This window comes from Bubalus kerabau, chromosome 18, assembly GCF_029407905.1.
Source record: "Bubalus kerabau isolate K-KA32 ecotype Philippines breed swamp buffalo chromosome 18, PCC_UOA_SB_1v2, whole genome shotgun sequence".
NCBI classification, from domain to species: domain Eukaryota; kingdom Metazoa; phylum Chordata; class Mammalia; order Artiodactyla; family Bovidae; genus Bubalus; species Bubalus kerabau.
The window spans coordinates 9,174,165-9,188,359 of record NC_073641.1 but is presented as its reverse complement, the minus strand read 5'-3'; the positions used below and the strand labels follow the sequence as shown (position 1 = coordinate 9,188,359).

Here is a 14,195-nt window from a genome sequence, read left to right as displayed (position 1 = left end):
CAGGCTCCAGTTGGATTTTCCTAAGCCTCTTGTTTGAAATGATGAGGACATTTTCCCTTAGGGATGCTGTCATATGTCAGGGTCAGGCTCCAAGGACACACAAAAGCCTGTGTAATTCGTGATGCTTTTTAGCTTGGAGGCTGACTCTTAGAACAAAACCTGCTGGCCACATGGGCCAGGACAGAGTGAAAGCAGGATGGGTTCTAACCCCAGCTCTCCTCCTGTTAGCAGTGAGACCCTGGTCCCAATACCTGATCTCACCCTGCCTTGACTTCATCCGTAAAATGAGGGATAATAATAGCGTCTATCACCTAAGGTCATTGTGCAGATTGAATGAGATAACACAAGCAAAATGGTTAGCACACTTCTACATTATGCTTTTTATTTTAATATTCAACAAGTATTGGTTGAGCACGGCCAGGCCTTGTGCTAGGACACAGCGTGAGTGAAGATGAAAAACCCAGGCCCTGTTGCTCTGCTGCTGGCCTTGGGTGCCAGAATGTCCAGTGGGCACAGGTCCAGCCTCATGGATGAGAACATTTAAGGACTTCCTGCCAGGCCAGCTCCTGGACATCACTACGTCCCAGACTGACTCCCCATCACTTTGTCTTCTGCTCAGGGCTTTGTACATCTGCTCATCTCCCTGTGGTTTTATCCAGGCCCACCTCTCCCTTCCCAGGTGGTTGCCAAATTAAACAGAGCTTCCTGTTTCTCCCTGTGCCCTTGTCTCTGGCAAGCAGTTTTAAGGGGTATTTTTCTGCTTGGTAACAATGGAAGGGCACACTCCCAGGCTTATGAAAGCCTTCTCCTTATTGCCCTCACCTGCGCCAAACTGCCATGGGTCTGCAATGAGGCCCAGGCAAAGGGATTTTTCAGAAGAACCCTGGTGATTCTGATGACCAGACAGATTCTAGTTGGGTCAGCGGGACACCAGCTCCCTGGGCTGCTGGTCTGTGCAGCCCAAGGGCACCACTGCGGGTGTGGACAGAGAGTGAAGCTCAGCGGTCAGGTGGGGCAGGCAGACCCCAGCCGCCACGGCTGTCTCCCATCCATTTGTTCCTTTGGTCATGGCCACCAGGAAGAGGGGACAGCAGGAAAGGTGGCAGGACCCCTTTAAGCAGGAGGTGAGGGTGGATGGGGAGGATGAAAGTGGAGGAAATGCCACAGCTGAGGGGGGGGATGTGGTAATGGAGAATGCCTTGGTTCCAGGGCTGCCCCAGCCATTCTCAAGATCCCAAGTGACCTCTGGCCTCTCAGAAGTGCCTGTAAATCACCTCCCAGGAGCCAGACACTGCCTGTGTATGGGAAACTGCCATAAAATATTTTTCAGTCTAAAGTTCTGCCCCCTGCCTGTGTTTTGAAGTCTCAGGACCCCAATCCTCCTGGCAGAGCCCGAGGGAGACCAGTTACTGCTGAAGGTGAGCTCTGTGCCCTGGCCTCTCCACTTACAGCTGGACCTCTGCATGCTGGGCTGTTGCTATTGCCCTGGGGACGTCCCGGGGGCCTGCCTGTCCCTCCAGGTGTGCCACAAAGGCAGCAGGAGTCTGGAAAAGACAGAGCTCCAGGCCTCGAAGCTGATCCAAGCTACGTTATTATGAAAAGTTATTAACTGATATTCAGTTACAGGATCATGGGCTGCACAAAGCATGAGCCCCAGTGCAGCCGAAAACCATATGGGCTTGAAGGCTGCACACACCTGCGAGGGAACAGGCAGGCCTGCTCAGAAACCATCATCAATTCTAGGAGAGTCATAAAACTCTGCCTTGCTTCACGGCACTTTCTAATTAGTTGCGCCCTGAGTTTTCTCCACTTCCTTATAAAGGCCTGCGCCCCCTCTCCCACTCCGTCCGTCTCCCACGGCCCAGGACATCTGGGGAGGAGGTTCCCACCCAGACTCCCAGGCCACGGAAGACCTTGCAAACAGGAAGATAGCATTTACCTCTGGATCCAAAGCAAAAATAGAAAAGAAACTCAGGAAGTTATCACAAGGAAATAATCCCAAAGGGAGAAAACATGGTGCTTTCTTATAGCAGCAAGAAGCTGGAAGCCATTCCTATTGATTAAGTGTAGGAAAATGGTTACATCAATTATGTACATTATATTCACCCAGTGGGATGAGCAAGCGAAGAGTAGAAAGATAAACGCAAATGCTACGTGATGACATGGAAAACGTCTTTCCATAGAATGTTCAGTTAAAAAAAAAATGGATGCAAAAGGTCTCTCTGCTATAATTATGCCAGTAAAGTTAATATTCGTGTGGCTCTGAGAAGAAGGGGGTGACGAAAAACTGAAGACATCTTGGCTGTTGGTGGTGGTGGGACCGGGGGTGGTTTTTCTTGCCTTTAACTTAGAATTCCTTTAATGCTTTTGTAATGTTTGCATAATGCACCCTCAAAAATTAAAGGAAACGGAGAAGGAAAGTAATGAATATTGGTTTAAAAAGCAGGGGAGGGGGCAGAAGAGAAAAACAGACGATGTGGTATCTGAGCCAAACGTCCTCCAAAGGTCCCCAGGATGCAGCCACGTGAAGCGACACTTGTGGAGAGGAGTTCATTTTCACCGCTCCACATCCCCCAAGAAAGAAGAAGAAAAATGATTAGTGTCTTGGAAGGGAGCAGAGCTTTCCATCAGCTTCCTGTTGGCTGGTAGGGACACTGAAATCACGGGCTGGCAGTTCTCAGGGTGAGGCTCTGCCTGGGTTTACTCCACTGGACCTGGGTGATGGGACCTTGTCACGGAGATGAATGTCAGCCAAACACAGAATGAACCTCCCAGTGTCTGGGTGTATGAACACACTCCAGCAGCTGCTCAGAGGATGCTGGGGAGATCTATGAAGAATTCCCAGAAAGTGGTGCCCGACCCCTCCCAGACTGGGCCCCCTTGCTCTGGGCTGGCTCCCTGGAGCTTTACCAGAAGGCTTGGCCACCAGCCACCTGGCTCCTGGAACAGCCAAGCTGGCTTTGCCCGGGGTCTTGCCCACACTGTGCTTTGCAAGAGGAGTTACCTTATAGCAACTCAGAACTTGACTCTTGGTCAGTTGAAATATACATTTCTACTGTGTCCGGATTCAGATGCTTTCAGAGGCAGGGGCCAGTCTCTGCTCCTAAGCTTGAATACTGAATAAATATGTCTTGTGTTTAATATTCAACAGACTCATCACAGTGGGGAAACTCATCTTGAGCTAGGTTTCCATTCTTTATCACTCTGGGGGTGAGCGTAGGACTCAGAGGAAGTGTTTGTGCATTCAAGGAGGAGGACAGAGTGTGTGGGAAGGGTCAGGGAAAAGCGGCCCCCTGTGTGTTTCAGAGGATGAGATGAGCTTACAAAATATCTTCTTTTCCAGTCCCAGAAGGGAGGCGGCTGCACCAAGTAATATTTCCAGTTAAGGGAAACACGTGAATGTTCAAGAAACAGCCTGGAACAATCAGGGTCATGATTCCTGGCTGCAGCAAATGGAAGCGAGAGAGTAGAAGGAGCCATGCAAGAAAGATTAGGCGATCGGTGAGCCCAGCTCAGGACCTGATAACACAGAGGTGCTTTAGGGCCATGCTGCACGGAACACAGCTTCTGTATTTGAGAAGCACTCAGACTTCGCCTTTCTTAGGAGCCAGCCCAAAGCTTGTATGTTACACCTGTGATCCTCACACAGCTCTTTGCAGGTGAATGCGTTTGCTGTCTTTTCCCTGCCCTGCACTTCATAACCGCCCTTTGCATGTCTTCTTTTGAGGGATTGGCCTCTTGGTGCTTCTGGGATGCTTCATAGACTGAACATGGTTTTACCAGTTGCTACATCCTGGTCTCTCAAAGGTGATCTGAAGTCTGGAGGCAGTTAACACTCCCTGGAGAAATGAATCTGAGAGAGAAAAAAGCCTTTCTTAAGCCCTACGAAATTCTCTGCTTTCAAGCACCTTGGGTATTTTAAAAACCTCTCCCTATCTCTCTTGTCGCGGCATTTATCTTTGTGTTTCAGCAGACAGATGGGAGACATGACGTACACGGGGATTTCCACTGGAAGCAGGTCCAAAGGAAGAAATCCTACATTCCCAGAATACATTCCTCTCTCTTGCCCTGCAGTCAAAGCTTCCCAAACTCGTACATCTTGTGGCTGAGTCTCATGAAGAAAAGGGGGAAAAAAAGGAAAAAAGAAAAAAATTAGGAACCTCAAATGTAAAACATAATAAATTGACCCTTTCTCAAGTGGAGATTGAATCCTCCACTTGGCAACATTAAGCCTTACAAAAGAGACAGACCACCTGGTCCCAGACCTTAGGACTCTTGTGGATGTGCTGGCGTTCGGAAAGTACTCCTACTCTTCAGCTGAAGTGTCTGCCCTGCTGTTTCCAACTCCTGCCCGTTACTTTACCGTCAATGCCCCATCTTCCATGAAGCTTTTCCCGCTCTTCCACTCCTGCAGGCATGAGAAATCTCACAGTGTCGAGAGTAAAAGCAGAGTCTGGAGCCAGATGTCCTGTGTTCACGTCTCAAATGCCACTTGGCATCTGTGCAGCCATGGGCAAGTTGTTCAACCTCTCTGTGCCTCAGTCTCCTCACCTACAAAGCAGGGATGCAAATGGCATCTACTTCATCGGTTCAGTTCAGTCACTCAGTCATGACCGACTCTTTGTGACCCCATGGACTGCAGCACGCCAGGCTTCCCTGTCCATCACCAACTCCTGGAGCTTGCTCAAACTCATGTCCATCGAGTCGGTGATGCCATCCAACCATATCATCCTCCTCCTGCCTTCAGTCTTTCCCAGCATCAGGGTCTTTTCAAATGAGTCAGTTCTTCGCATCAGGTGGCCAAAATATTGGAGTTTCAACTTTGGCATCAGTCCTTCCAATGAATATTCAGGACTGATTACCTTTAGGATGGACTGGTTGGATCTCCTTGCAGTCCAAGAGACTCTCAAGAGTCTTCAACAACACAGTTCAAAGGTATCAATTCTTCAGCGCTCAGCTTTCTTTATAGTCCAACTCTCACATCCATACATGCCTACTGGAAAAACCAAAGCTTTGACTAGATGGATGTTTGTTGGCAAAGTAATGTCTCTGCTTTTTAATATGCTATCTAGCTAGGTTGGTCATAACTTTTCTTCCAAGGAGCAAGCATCTTTTAATTTCATGGCTTCAGTCACCATCTGGAGTGATTTTGGAGCCCCCCAAAATAAAATCTGTCACTGTTTCCATTGTTTTTCCATCTATTTGCCATGAAATGATGGGTCCAGATGCCATAATCTTCGTTTTCTGAATGTCAAGTTTTAAGCCAACTTTTTCACTCTCCTCTTTCACTTTCATCAAGAGGCTCTTTAGTTCTTCTTCACTTTCTGCCTTAAGTGTGGTGTCATCTGCGTATCTGAGGTTATTGATATTTCTCCCGGCAATCTTGATTCCAGCTTGTGCTTCATCCAGCCCAGCGTTTCTCATGATGTACTCTGCATAGAAGTTAAATAAGCAGGGTGACAATATACAGCCTTGACGTACTCTTTTCCCGATTTGGAACCAGTCTGTTGTTCCATGTCCAGTTCTAACTGTTGCTTCTTGACCTGCATACATATTTCTCAGGAGGCAGGTCAGGTGGTCTGGTATTCCCATCTCTCTCAGAATTTTCCACAGTTTATTGTGATCCACACAGACAAAGGCTTCAGCATAGTCAATAAAGCAGAAGTAGATGTTTTTCTGAAACTCTCTCACTTTTTATATGATCTACTTCATAGCTTTAATTAAGTGTATCAATACATGTGACATTCTTACAAGAATGCCTTGCATACAGTGATCACTTAATAGGTATTAAATTCTTTACCCTCCTGACCATACTTGATTTCTCACAGAATTATCCTGATGCTCTCCAGTGGCACACTCATTTTTGTGGGATTTTTTTTTTCCTTCTCTTTTTGCCTCAGATTCTTCTTATTTGAATTATATCATCTGATTGATAAGGAAAGATTTCGGGCCCTGTTCTTTTTTTTTCATTCCTTAAAATCACCTACTAGCAAAGAAGGATTGGCCATTACGCACATGAATAATGAAAGACAGATATATGAGTGTGAATCCCTACAGTATTGTGGCAAGTTATGTAGCCTTCCTGCCTGCTGGGCCTGGTGCAGAGATGGCAAAGTGAAGGAAACATCATAGAAAGTTGAGTACTGAGCAGAGAATGTAAGAACAGAAGGATGTGAAATAGAGAGGAGAAAGGATCCCAGGGTAGCCCAGGCTGGCGGGTGACATGTGGGAAGGAGGGAGTCACAAACAGAGTGGTGTGTGTGTTTATTGTATGCATTCTTTCCAATATTCATAAAGCACTTATGTGCTGAGCTTAATGCTTGCTAAACCCTGTGCTGGCAACAGTGGGGTTGGGGCAATGGTGGGGAAAAGTTGGACAAAACTCTCAGCTCAGAGAGCTCTGTGGCTCGGCGGTGGGGGGTCTCCTTTGGCACCCATGAAGCCACGTGGTCTGTGTTCCTCCAGGTGCTGTCCCCCACCCTGCCCAGTTCCTTCCAAGGCAGCTCTCTTTTTATCAAGGGGAGCGGAGGACAGCCCCAGGGCCCCGCACTGCCCACAAGCCCCCTCTTGGTGACACCCGCTGCTCCCCTGAACCTGCCCGCCCTGCCACCCATGCCCTCCAGGCGCCACTCCCTAGCTGAGCCCCCTGCCCGTTCTGCCCTGCAGCCTCCCTGTGAACCTGCTCATCTGCAGTTCCATTCCCTCCCCTCCTACAGCAAGATGAGCACTCCCAAGAGGGGCCTCTCACCTGCTCTCTCTCCGTGCCCCCTGGGGGAGGGTCCCTGCTCTCTGACCCACTCATGAAGCTAGGCTTGGAAGACCGCAGCCCAGGTGGGTTTGCACAGCAGGAATGGCCTGGACACCCAGAGTTTCAGAACTAATGAGAACTCCACAGATGGTCTGGCTGAGCCTGAAGGGGTATAGAACATTCCCCTCAAAATATGCCACTCTGGCATATGGAGTAATTTGAGCTGAAGAAAATTGACAAGACACAGACACAAGTAAAATTCTCAGTGAAACCCCCTCTCTACCAATAAGGGCAGGACAGTTCTTAATCACCACAGACAATTTCAGAATCCTATCACCCCAGAGAAGACACTATAGAACAAACCTTGTTAAAAGCAACCCTTTTCTTCCATTAGTTTCTGCTATACATTTACCTTCCCAGAGGCTGCTGCTCCCAAAAGCCTAAAGCCCTTTCTCTTTGTCATTTCTCTGTAAACTTACTGTTCTTTTGTTAAGATGCTACATAAGCCCAAGTTCTAACCAGCCCTTTATTCACCTCGAGGTCTCCCGTGAGTTCACTCAGATGCACACATTAATAAACTTCTGATTGTTTTTCTCCTGTTAGTCTGTCCTTCAACAGTCTGATTTGCAAAGTCCCAGACAATAAACCGAAGATGGGAAGAGAAAAAGAAAAAAGCGTCTTTCCTCCCCTAGAAGCTCCTCAATTTAGAAATGTGGGAAAGGAAGCGTGGGGATTAGAGGACCTGCCGCACAAAACACAGCACATTTGCTGCAGAGCTGAGGCCTGCAGCCAGGCTTTCCGCATGTCTTCATCCTGTGGGAAATGCCACTTCCAAATTCAGATGCTGTTGTTTTTGTCTTCTCTCTGATCTCACTTCCCTTATTGAAATTATGTTGGCTTTTCACAAGTAGAATGTCAAAAGCACTCAGAAACTCTCTTGACCACCATCCACAGGAAGAGATAAATTCTTATCATGACCCAGTATACATTCATATATGTAACTGAACCAAAGTGTCCATGATGCAGTTCTTACAAACTGAGACACACGATGGAATTTCCTACTGTTTGAAATGCTGGTTGTGTCCAGCCCTGAATTCAGTTCAGCGAGTGAGTGAAAGTCTCTCAGTTGTAGCCGAGTCTTTGTGACCCCATGGACTATACAGTCCATGGAATTCTCCAGGCCAGAATACTGGAGTGAGTAGCCTTTCCCTTCTCCAGGGCATCTTCCCAACCCAGGAACCTAACCCTAACCCTAACCCTAATTCTTTTATGGCAGTAGGCCGAGGCTTTTCCCACATTGCAGGCAGATTCTTTACCAGCTGAACCATGAGGGAAGCCCAAATTCAGTTCAGTACTGACAGACAATTTGAAGAACATTGACTTAGGAAGGGTCTCTGTGTGAGAACCAAGCAAAAGCAGAGACTGAAGTGAGGACTTGTGTGAAGGTAATGTCTTGGGAGATGAATCCAGGAAGCACCTTGTGTGGGTGGAGAGGTGAACAGAGAAGGGATGAGAGCTGCAGGCCTCTTCCTTTGGCAAATGGGGACTGATCCCACATTTAGATGCATCCCAGAAACTATCCCAGCAGAGAGGGGAAGCCAAGGTCACTATGATTGACGATTTCCCCAGGAGTACTCACCCTGTGAAACTTCACGCGGCTCTGGGAGCGCCAAGATGTATCCTTGGTGCCACAGAGAGCACTCAGGCAGGAGGAAGCCGAGAAAAGCAGAGGGTGTAGGTGCTTGATGTGGGTTGCAGTGAACGCAGAGGAGAGCAGAGGGAAGTGACATGGAGTAGAGCAAGGGTCCCCAACCTCCAGGTCTAATGCCTGCTGACAGGAGGTGGAGCTGATGTAATAATCACAGAAATAAAGTGCACAATAAATGTAATGCATTTGAACCATCCCCTGTACCCCATCCATGGAAAAATTGTCTTCCACAGAACTGGTCCCTGGTTCCAAAAAGGCTGGGGACTGCTGGGCAGAGCATCACAGCACCTGCTGCAGAAAGTGCCATGGTGTCTGGGGCTGCTGTGCCTTCTCCATGAATCATCCCCACTAGATTTCAAATGGAAAAAAAGAAAAGCCATATTAGTAGGAAAGAAAAGGTTGACACAGAAAGATGCTGTGAGATTCAGACCCAGAGAAAGTACAAAGCAGGCCCTTCTCATTTTTCACTTAATTGTGATATCACTGACATAAAGAAAAGGCGAGGAGAAAATTAACTGCAATCTGTAATCAAACTGTACAGAGCACTGTTGCTTGAAATGTTGTGATCGAAACGTCTGTGACAATAAACCCAGACATGCATGGCATCAAGATTTCGCCTACAGGTTTTCTCTCTCTTCTGGACTTTCTACCCATGTTCCAACAGTGGAGGTCCCACCGCTAGCCCATCTCTATGATGCCGGAGCCTGCAGAGTGACTCACGGAGCCAAACAGAAGGCACTAATCTAAAAGGAGTTTGAGGGCTTTGAGGTTGAAAGACTCTGTGTAATTACTAATTGTCATCATAATACAAGTATGTCTGGAGAGACAAGTCAAAGGGAAAAGTGGGTTTTCACCAAGGACCGAGTCTTTGCCTTCGTTGATCAAACACACATTTCAGATTTCCCGATTGGCACGTTCACACCGCAGCATATGCAGTCCATCTGGAACACATGGTCAGTGCAGGCAGATGGGTTAGGAGCTGCTGGGGAAAGAGAACTGGATACTTGGCACGCTCCTGTCCATAGCTGTGTGACCTTGGACAGGTTGCTTAAGTTCTCTGAACTTGTTTCCTCTGAATTGTGAAAGCACTTTGAAGACTAAGAAAGGGTGATATCATAGTCCTGAAAAGGGATCAGAGCAGAGAATTACATCTCCTAATTGCATAACTTGGGGTGGCCCATGTGGTCATTGCCCTGACCCTTTTGTCCCATTTTTCAGATACAAGCACTACACAAATAAAAACAAATGTCACGGGTGTACACGTGTTCCCAATCCTGAACCCCCCTTCCACCTCCCTCCCCATACCATCCCTCTGGGTCATCCCAGTACACCAGCCCCAAGCATCTTGTATCCTGCATCGAACCAAAACCAATACAATATTGTAAAGTAATTAGCCTCCAATTAAAATAAATAAATTTAAAAAAAAAAAAAAAAAAACATCAGTCTATCCAAAGGGAATTCTCTTTATCTTGCTTTAAGCTTCATATCAGGTCCTAAAAAATCAACGTACTCCCTTTTTATTCTTCCTTCTTGCACCATGGCCACCATCTATTACCATAGCACACTTATTGAGCACCTACAGCATACAAAGCCTTGTGCAAGTAATCAGTGGGGATACCAGGCCTCGTAGTCGTGGTACGCAACAGGATTTCATTGAAAAATAAAAATCGTATGTGTAAACAGAGACACTGCAACGTGGGGTGTCACATGCACAGATCAGATGAGTGGCCTGAATAGTCGGTGGGACTGGAGGTCAGAAATGCCCTCCTCATATATAAAGCCAATAGCCTGTGTCCGAACTCCATTTCCTGTCACAGTCTTGGGCACCACACCTTATCAACCAGTTATATAAAACCAGGTATCTTCCCATTATATAAAATCAGTTCCTCTCCCTGGATGCTTCCTGTTAGATCTCAAGAGGCTCGAATGTTTTCCATTTAAAGCAAAATCTTTTCTGGGCTCCTTCTTGCCCCTCCAATGAGCACCATTTTCAGGCTAATATCTCCAAAGAATGACCCACATTCACTCTCCACCTCTTCCTGTTTCACTCCCCCGCTTACCTTTTTCCACCCTGCCTGCTGCCAGGAAACAGCAATCAGTGGGGTTACTGGTACCTCCACTCTGCGGGACTCAGGGAGCACTTCACCCTCCTCATGCTTCTGACTTGTGCTGACTTTAATGTTCTGGCTCACTGCCCCCTTTCATTCTTAAATAAGCTTTTTTACTGACATAGAACATAATAAAGTATGAAAAACATGATTATAATGTTTACAAGTGAAAATTCCCTTGTAATGACCATCTAAAGAGAATACTGCCAGTGCCCTAGAAGCCTCCCCCTGCCTTAGTGCCCCCTTCCTTGTTACTGAGAGGCCAGCACCAACAGTGGATGCTGTGTGTGTTGGAGGGAGCGAGGGTCGCCCAGAGCCCCTCCAGATGGAAAGCAGTCATTCCCCCAGATACTGGCTTTAGATGGGCAAATTTAGTTCACTCTGGGCAGCAGACAGAACCCTGAGCATGGAGGCTCAGAAAGGCCCAGGGAAGTACCAGAGACATAGTTCGTGTAGATGCAGGTGTGTGCTCGTGGAGAAAACAACTTGATTCCATGGGACCAGATGAGAATGCTAGAAGTTCCCAAATATAAATATAAAAACACACATTATGGTCAAGACCTCAAGCTCTGGTTGAATCTCTTCCCTGTCTCTTTTAGTAGCTATGAGACCTTGGATGGGTTACACAACATCTCCATACCTTTGTTTTCCCATCTGTAAAATGGGTATAACCATAGTACTTACTACATGGAGCACTTAAAAAAAAAAAAAAAAAGTAAATGTGAGGCCCAAACAGAATCTACCAGAAAATGAGCTTTCAATTAAGTGTTAGCCTTTATAATTAGGACCACATTTATTGAAAACTGTGGAACAGGGAAGCACCAGGAAAGGAAGATCCAAAGGTACAAAGAAATTCACCCAGGGAGCTAGGCCTTGCAGGATTTCTCTGTCCCTATTCTACTGCACCACATTTGGATGAAGAATGATTTTATGAGAACTTGTTCAACTCCTTTAAGATCAATGGCAAAACCCCAAATTTTCCATCTAAGTGCAGTTGACCTAAATCCGCTGAAAGACAACGTCTTTAGGAACAGCCCCTGGTGCTCTCCAAGTGGCTAACTGGGCTGTCTAGAAAAACGTCTGCTTACATAAATCTCCTTAGTGAAGCTTCCAGAAAACCCCCAAGCTGCTCCTTTCCAGTTCTGACTTAGGGGCTGCTCATCATTTCAGAGGCAGCATGGGCTCTGCCTCCAGCTCTCACATTCAGCCTTGTATACATCAATCAGGATCTTACACTACCAAGCTGCTCATCCACTAATCCACAGTGACTGAGGGTTGTTTCTTTTTAAGCTTCTTAATTTGCTGCTTAGAACATTACTCTGGGTGGAGGCAATTAGTATTGCATACTTTTGAGAAGAAAATTGCAGCCCAGCCCGCTCTGACTGCATGGATCAGGGATTTCCTGAGCTCCCTGTTTGATCCTTCTCTTTCCTTTTTTTTTTCTTAACCCCTGTTCAAATAATCTGGTCCCTTCAAAGTTCTGAGATGCTATCCTGATGCATATTTAAAATTCATCAAGCAACTCTTGGGCTTTCCTGGTAGCTCAGATGGTAAAGAATCTGCCTACAATGCAGGAGACCCGGTTCAATCCCTAGCTCGGGAAGTTCCCCTGAAGAAGGAAATGTCTCCCCACTCCAGTATTCTTGCCTGGAGAATCCCCATGGACAGAGGAGCCTGGTGGGCTACAGTCCATGGGGTCACAAAGAGTTGGACATGACTAAGTGACTTTTACTTCACTTCAAGCAATTTTTGGCAAAGAGAAAAGCTTGGATATAAGGAATATAGGTGACAATCTCCCCAAATAGGTTCAGCTTCAGGAAGGTTTTCCCTACCTTTATTAACTGGTAAATTCTGTGAGTGGGTTGTTGGTGTGTGTGTGTGTGTATTGGAGTGGGTAAGGGTGGGGGTGTCTGGGCAGGGAGTGGAGATTGACTTCAAAAACTTTCTTTTAAAGCTCTCTTAGTAATCACAGCCTCTCTAAGGTCTGCTTAGTTATTTCTGGAAAAGTCATAGTGCCAATCTCTACTAGGCAATGAAGGAAAAATCACTGATGGGGAAGCCATGGGGATTACAGCCAGTCTTAGTTGGAGGCCACCGGAAGGGACCAAGGGGTCAGTAGCTTTTCCTTCTACGCCAGGGTGGAGTGGACAGTACTAGCCAGAGGCTGCCTCTGCCTCTACTACATGACCATGACCGCACAGACACTCCGTGAAAATATGGTTGCCTGTCCGCCTGCTCACTGACAGACTGCTGGGCCAAAGGCCTGTGTTCCGGACGCCTAGCAGTAAGGACAGAATAGCAGCTAGTGGGTCCGGGGCACTTCTTTGCTTTTTCTGCCCCAGATCCCAGGGTTCCTGGATCTCAGAGTTCACAGGAGACAATTCTCCACCCCAGATACTCCGGGGACACAGCAGTGGCCCCTTTACCATCACACGACACAGGATATGGGTCTTATGGTATAAAAACCACCTTGATCTTTCCTGAGATGGAAGACCTGGGACCTACTGGGCTAGTAGAGGAAGTATGCCGGGTCCAGAAGGCACCATGGCAATGTGAGTTATGACAGCCCTGGGTGGAGCACAGCAGGCCTGTCCTCCGAATGACCCTGACCTATAAGGTCAGTGAGGCACATTCCCCTGTCTTACTACCCACAGCCTTCCCTTGTCCCTGCGGCTTGTTTCTGAGACTAATTTTTTTGTATCTGGCTCTTGGGGCTGTGAAAGATCATACCCCTTGCAGCCCTAGCATCTACTGGAACAGAAAGATGATCTGGGCTAAAAGTAGCTGCCTGAGGTTCAGCCCCTGGAGGTTTACTCTCTTAAGAGCATAGTGTTTATTAAAGGAGAGAGAATGAATGTATTGTCTATTTCCAGATATGTGGGAATGTTATTGAACTGGAATCAATACGAAGTAGAGCCTTTAGTGAATAGAACAAACTTCTCTCGCTTGATGGGTTATTATGTTTCTGGAAATTGGTGGGACCGTTATGTTAACAGGGCTGGGTCTGGATTCTATAATGCTTGGAGTGGTTTACTCGGTGGACTCTTTTCAGTGCTACAATTAAGTCTTCCCCATAGACCCACTCCCCTCATCAACTTTCTCACTCATAAATCCAATGCTCTTTTGTCTGAAATACAGCAGATTTGCTTTCATTTTCATCTGAGTTTGAAGTGGGAGGTTGCAAGCGTGAGGTCTGGACTCTAAGAGTAAGTATAAGTTATAATTATATTTCCTCCTATTATGCCTTTGATTATGCTTTGATTTGATGGATTGCATACCCCCTCACTGCACACAGCAGAATCCTTTTGACACATACTTTCATTAACCTTCCCAGGCACAACCCTGAAATACCTTTTGAGAAGTCTTCCAGTGTTCCATGACAGCCTCTCCTGCTAAAAACTCTTAACTGGAAACCATAAAATTACTAGGAAGAAATACTGTCTGCAAACCTTGTGGTGTTTCTCCTCTAACGAGGGCCACCGGTATTACAATTCAGATGGCGTTTATTATTTGCTTTTTTCAAACACTAGAATGGACTGCTGATTGCCTCCCTCAGCTGAATGAACACTGAATCAGCAGTTTATGGGAGCTTGTGTCGTGATGACCTCAAGATCTTGGTATCCGAGCCCAG

The 14,195-nt window shown here is 46.8% G+C and overlaps 2 long non-coding RNA genes across 2 annotated transcripts; one reads left to right on the top strand and one right to left on the bottom strand.

Annotated features, from left to right (window-relative positions):
• Positions 1 to 897: 897 nt before the first annotated feature.
• On the top strand, positions 898 to 3,478 carry LOC129632842 (uncharacterized). The gene is made up of 4 exons (XR_008704692.1): positions 898 to 1,009; positions 1,364 to 1,418; positions 2,506 to 2,645; positions 3,344 to 3,478. It is a non-coding gene; the product is annotated as an uncharacterized LOC129632842 (long non-coding RNA).
• LOC129632841 (uncharacterized) lies at positions 2,366 to 3,314 on the bottom strand. Its single transcript, XR_008704691.1, has 2 exons — positions 3,005 to 3,314; positions 2,366 to 2,562 (listed from the first exon to the last, which is right to left on the bottom strand). It is a non-coding gene; the product is annotated as an uncharacterized LOC129632841 (long non-coding RNA).
• Positions 3,479 to 14,195: the final 10,717 nt, after the last annotated feature.